Here is a 6,822-nt window from a genome sequence, read left to right on the forward strand (position 1 = left end):
CCTAAATCTAACTCTAACCCTAACCCAAAACCTAAACCTCACCCTAACCCTAACCCTAACCCTCACCCTCACACTCACCCTAGCCCTCAACCTAACCGTAATTCTAACCCTCACACTCACAGTAACCCTAACACTTACCCTAACCCTAAAACTAACCCTAAACCTCAACCTTAAAGTAAACCTCACCCTCAACATAAACCTCTCCTTTGCCCTTATCATCATCCTCACCCTAACCCTCAACATAACCCTAAACCTCATCATAACCCTCACCCTAACCATAAACCTAAACATCACCCTAACCCTAACACTCAACCACACCCTCACCCTCAGCCTAACCATAAGCCTAAGCCTAAGCCTTACCCTAACCCTCACCCTCACCCTAGCCCTCACCCTAACCCTAATCTTAACCCTAACCCACATCCTAGCCCTCAACCTAACCCTAAAACTAACCATCACCCTAACCCTAATCCTAACGCCCACCATCACCCTCAGCCTACCCCTAAGCCTAAGCCTAACCCTCAACCTAAACCTCACACTCACTGTCACCCTAACCCTAATCCTAAACCTAACACTATCCCTAAACCTCAACCTAACCCTCTCCCTCACCCTTACCCTAACACTAACCCTAGCCCTAAACTTCACCCTAAGCCCCCCTAACACTAAGTCTAACCCTAAACCTCACCCTCACCCTTACACTAACCCTAATCCGAACCCTCACACTTACCCTCAACCTCACTGTAAATCTAACCCTAAACCTAACAATAACCCTAACTCTAAACCAAACCCTAACCCTATACATAATCGTCACCCTCAGCCTCACCCTCACCGCAAAATTAACCCTAACCATAACACTAACAATAACCCTAACCCTAAACCTAAACCTAAACCTAACCCTAATCCTCACCCCCACAATCACCCTCAGCCTAACCCTAAGCCTAAGCCTAACCCTAACCCTAACTTTAAACCTAAACATAAACTTGTCAGCCACACCCTCACAGCAAACTTAACACTAACCATAACATTAACAATAACCCTAACCATAAACCTAACCCTAATCCTCATCAAAACCCTCACCCTAAACCTAACCCTAATCCTCACCCTAACCCTAATCCTAAAATAATCCTCAACCTAACACTAACCCTTACCCTAAATCTAATTCTAACCCTCACCCTCATCCTAACCCTAACCCTCATGCTCACCCTAACCCTAAGCCTAACCGTAATCCTCAACCTATACCCTAACCCTCACCCTCACAGTAACCCTTACCCTAACCCTTACCCTAAACCTAAACTGAATTAACACTAACTCTCACCCTAAACCTAACCCTAACACTTACCCTAACCCTAACCATCACACTCACCCTCACCCTCAGCCTAAGCCTAAGCCTAAGCCTAACCCTAACACTAACGTTCACACTCACCCTAACCCTAACCCTAATCCTAAGCCTAACAATAACCCTCACCCTCTCCCTAACCCTCACCTTAACCCTAACGCTAACATTAACCCTAACCCTAACCCACACCCTCAGCTTCATCCTAACCCTAACTATAACACTAAAGGTCACCCTGATCTGAACCCTAACCCTAACCATAACCCTAAACCTCACATTAACCCTAACACTAACCCTTACCCTCACCCTAGCCCTCACACTAACCCTAATCCTAACTCTAAACCTCATCCTAACCCTAAGTCTAACCCTCACCCTAACCCTAACTTGCTCACACTCAACCTCACCCTAAGCCTAACCCTAAACATAACCCTAACACACACACTCACCCTCAGCCTAACCCTAAGCCTAAACCTAAATCTAACCCTAACCCACACACTCACTCTCACCCTAACCCTAATCCTAACTCTAACCCTAACACTATCCCTCCCCCTAACTCTCACCCTAACCCTAAACCTAACACTAACTGTAACCCTAACGCTCAACCTAACCCTGAAACTAACCTTAAATCTCACGCTCACCCTAAACATAACTCTAACCCTAACCCAAACCCTAAACCTCACCCTAACCCTAACCTTAACCCACACCCTCACAGTAACCATAAACATAAACCTTAACCTAACAATGACCCTAACTCTAATCCTTAGCGTCACCATAACACTAACATTAAAGTTAACCGTAAACCTCACCCTAACCCTCCCCTAAACCTAACTCTAAACCTAAACCTCACCCTAATCCTAAACCTCACCCTAACCCTCCCCGAAACCCTAACTCTCACCCTAAACCTCACCCTCACCCTAACCATAACCCTATCCCTAAACCTCACCCTAACCCTGATCCTATTCCTCACACTCACCCTCACCCTCACTGTAAATCTAACCCTAACCCTAAATATTACACTAACCCTAACACTAACCCTAACGCTGACCCTCACCCTAACCCTAAACCAAACCCTCACCTTAACACTAACCCTAACCCTAACCCTCACCCTCATGGTAACCTTAACCCTAAACATCAGCCTTACGCTAACTCTAACCCTCATCCTCACACTAGCCCTCACCCTAAACCTAATGCTAACCCTAAACCCTCACCTTCAGGCTCGGCCTAAGCCTAAGCCTAAGGTAAGACTAACCCTGACCCTCACACTAACCCTCATCCGAACGCTAACTCTAACCCTAAACCTCACCCTCACCCTAACCCTAAACCTCACCCTCACCCTCACCCTCTGCCTAACATTAAGCCTAACATTAACCCCAACACTAACCCTAATACTAACCCTAACCCCCACCCTAACGCTCACCCTAACCCTAACCCTAACCCTCACACTCACCATAGCCCATACTCAAAACCTAGGCCTAAGCCTAACCCTCAACCTAACCCTCACTCTAACCCTAACCCCAAAGCTCACGTTAACCATAACCCTCACCCTCACACTCACCCTAACTCTAATCCTAACCCTAACCCTAAACATAACACTCACCCTCACCTTAACCCTAATCCTAATCCTAACACTAACCCTAACCGTAACCCTAACCCTAACCCTAACTCTAACCCTAAACCTCACCCTCACCCTAACCCTAACACTAACCATAATCCTAAACCTCACCCTAAACCTAAACCTTACACTAACACTTACCCTCATCTTAAAACTAACACTAACCCTAACACTAACCCTCACACTAACGCTAACCATCACACTAAACCTAAACCTCACCCTAACCCTAACCCTAACCCTCAACTTCACCCTTGCCCTCACCCTAACCCTAACCTTCATCCTCACCTTAAACCTCACACTAACCCTAACACTAATCCTCAGTCTAACCCTCACCCTCACGCTAACAATAAATCACACCCTTACCATAACCCTCAGCCTCAGCCTAACCCTCACCTTTTCTCTTACAGTCACCCTCATCCTACCCCTCACCCTAAACCACAACCCTCATCCTATCCCTCACCCTAACCGTAACCCTAACCATCACCCTAACCCTAACCCTCACCCTCAACTTCAGCCTCAGCCTAAACCTAACCCTAAGCCTAAACCTAACCCCAAACCTCACACTCACCCTAGCCCTCACCCTAACCCTAATCCTAACCGTAACCCTCATCCTAACCCTCAACCAAACCTTAACCAGAACCATCACTCTAAACCTAATCCTCATCCCCACACGCACCTTCAGCCTAACCCTAAGCCTAAGCCTAACCCCAAGCCTAACCCTCACACTCACCCTCACCCTAACCTTAATCCTAACCCTAAACATAACCCTAAACCTAAACCTAAACCTAACCCTCAACCTAACGCTAACCCTAACTCTAACACTCACCCTCAACTGGTCCTCACCCTAACCCTCACCCCAAACCTAACCCTCACCCTCACCAAATCACGAACCCTAACCCTCACCCTAACGCTACCCCTAACCCTAAACCTAAACCTCACTTTAACCCTAACCCTAACCCTCACCCTCAACCTAGCCCTCACCCTAAACCTAATTTTAACCCTAACCCTCATCCTAACCCTCACCCTAAATCTAACCCTAATCTTCAACCTAACCCTAAACCTAATTCTAACCCTCAACCTAACTCTAACCCTAACCCTAACCGTAACCTGACCCTAACCCTCTCCCTAACCCTAAACCTAAACCGAACACTAAACCTCACCCTAAGCCTTACCCTAAACCTCAAACTCACCCTAGCCCTCATCCTAACCCTAATCCTAACCCTAACCCTCATGCTAACCTTCACCCTAAACCTAACCCTAACTCTAACCCTAACCCTAAATATAAAACTCACCCTAACCTTAATCCTAATCCTCACCCTCTCCCTCACTGTAACCATAACCCAAACACTAACACTTACAATAACCCTAACCTAACCCTAACCCTCATCCTAACCATATCCTTCAACCTAACCTTAACCCTCATCCTAACACTTTCCCTCACCCTAAACCGAACCCTAAACCTCACACTCACCCTAACCCTCAACCTAACCCTAATTCTCACACTAACCCGAACCCTAATGCTAGGCTTCAGCCTGACCCTAAACGTAACTCTACCCTACACCTCACCCTCACCATAACCGTAACCCTACCCATAACTCTAAAGCTCACCCTAACACTAACCATAATCCTCACCCTCACCCTAGCCATAACCCTAAACCGAATTCTCACCCTAACCCTCATCCTAACCCTGACCCTAACACTAAACTTAACCCTCACTCTCATCCTCACCCCAACCCTAAACCTAACGCTAACCCTCAACCTAATCCTAACTGTCAACCTCACCAAAAACCATACCCTAAACCTCACCATAACCCTAACCCTCACCCTAACCCTAACTCTCACCATCAACCTCATCAACCTCACCCTCAACCTAACCCTAACCCGAACCCTAAACGTTACACTCTCCCTAACCCTAAACCTCACCCTAACCCTAAATTTAATCCTAATAGTAACCATAACCCAAAGCCTCAACCTCACCCTAACCTTCACCTTAACCCTAACCCTAACACTAACCCTAACCCTAACCCTCACCCTCAGCCACATCCTAACCCTAACTCTAACCCTAAACCTCACGCTCATCCTAACCCTAACCATAAACCTAAACCTCATCCTAACCCTAAGCCTAAACCTCACCCTCACCCTAGCCCACACACTAACCCTAATCCTAATCCTAACCCTCATCCTAAACCTCGCCCTAACCCTAACCCTAACCATCACCCTAACCCTAACTCTCACCCTCAAACTCACCATCAGCTTAAGCCTAAGCCTAACCCTAAACCTAACCCTAACACACACAATCACCTTCAGCTTTACCCTTATCCTAACCCTAAACCTAACCCTAACCCTAAGCCTCGCTCTAACTCTCACCCTAACTATAACCCTAACACTAACCTAACCCTAATCCTCAACCTAACCCTCCCCTAACCCGAACTCTAATCCTAAACCGCACCCTCACCCTAAACCTAACTCTAACCCTAACTGAAACACTAAACCACACCCTAACCCTAAACCTAACCCTCACCCTCACCCTCACCTTAACCTTAACCCTAAACCTAACCCTAACAATAACCCTAAACATAATGCTAACCCTCACTCTAACCATAACCCTCATCCTAACCCAAACCCTCACCCTAACACTTACCCTCACACTAACACTAACCCTAACGCTAAAACTAACCTTGACACTACCTCTACCCCTAAACCTACCCATAACTTCCACCTAACCCTCACCCTTACCCTATCCTTAACACTATCCCTAACCCTAAACCTCACTGTCACCCCCCTTAACCCTATATCTAACTGTAAACCTAACCCTCACCCTAATCCAAAAATCCACCCTAACCATAACACTAATCCTCACCCGCACCCTCAACCTTACCTCAACTCTAACCCTAAACATACCAAAAACACTAACCCTAACCCTAACCATCACTCTAACCCTAATCCTCACCCCCACCCTCAGCCTCACCCTCACCTCAAACTTAACCCTAACCATAACACTAACAATAACCCTAACCATAACCGTAATCCTCACCCCATACTCATCCTCAGCCTAACCCTAACCCTAACCCTAACCCTAACCCTAATCCTCACCCTCACCTCAGCCCTCAACCTAACCCTAACACTCATCCTCACTCTAAACCTCACCCTAACCCGAACACTAATACTCAATCTAACCCTCACCCTCAACCTACCGCTAACCCTAACACTCACCCTAACCCTAACCTTCACCATTACCGTAACTCTTGCACTCAGACTAAACCTCATGTTTACCCTTACGTCACCCACACCCTAACCCTCACCCTAAACCTCTCCCTCACCCTATTCCTCAACCTAACCCTTACTCTACCCCTAAACCTCACCCTCACCCTAACCCTAACTCTAACCCTAACCCTAACACTAAAACTCACCCTAACCCTAACCCTAACACTCACCCTAATCCTAAACCTCACCCTCACCCTCAGCCTCAGCCTAACCCTAAGCCTCACCATAAACATATCCCAAACACACACACTCACCCTCACCCTAACACTAATCCTAACCGTAACCCAAACCCTAAACCTCCCCTTAACTCTCACCCTAACCCTAACCTTAACACGAACATTAACCCTAACCCTCAACCTAATCCTCAACCTAACCCTAACTCTAACCGAAACCTCACCCTCACCCTAAACCTAACTCTAACACTAACCCAAAACCTAAAACTCACCCTAACCCTAACCCTAACCATCATCCTCACCCTCACCGTAACCATAACCCTAAACCTAAACCTAAGAATAACCCTAACTCTATTCCTAACCCTCACCCTAACACTTACCGTCACCCTAACACTAACCCTAACCCTCCCTCTAACCCTCACCCTAACCCTATATCGAACCCT

Source organism: Dipodomys merriami, unplaced genomic scaffold (assembly GCF_024711535.1).
Source record: "Dipodomys merriami isolate MVZ:Mamm:240054 unplaced genomic scaffold, mDipMer1.0.p SCAF_76, whole genome shotgun sequence".
Classification (NCBI taxonomy): Eukaryota; Metazoa; Chordata; class Mammalia; order Rodentia; family Heteromyidae; genus Dipodomys; species Dipodomys merriami.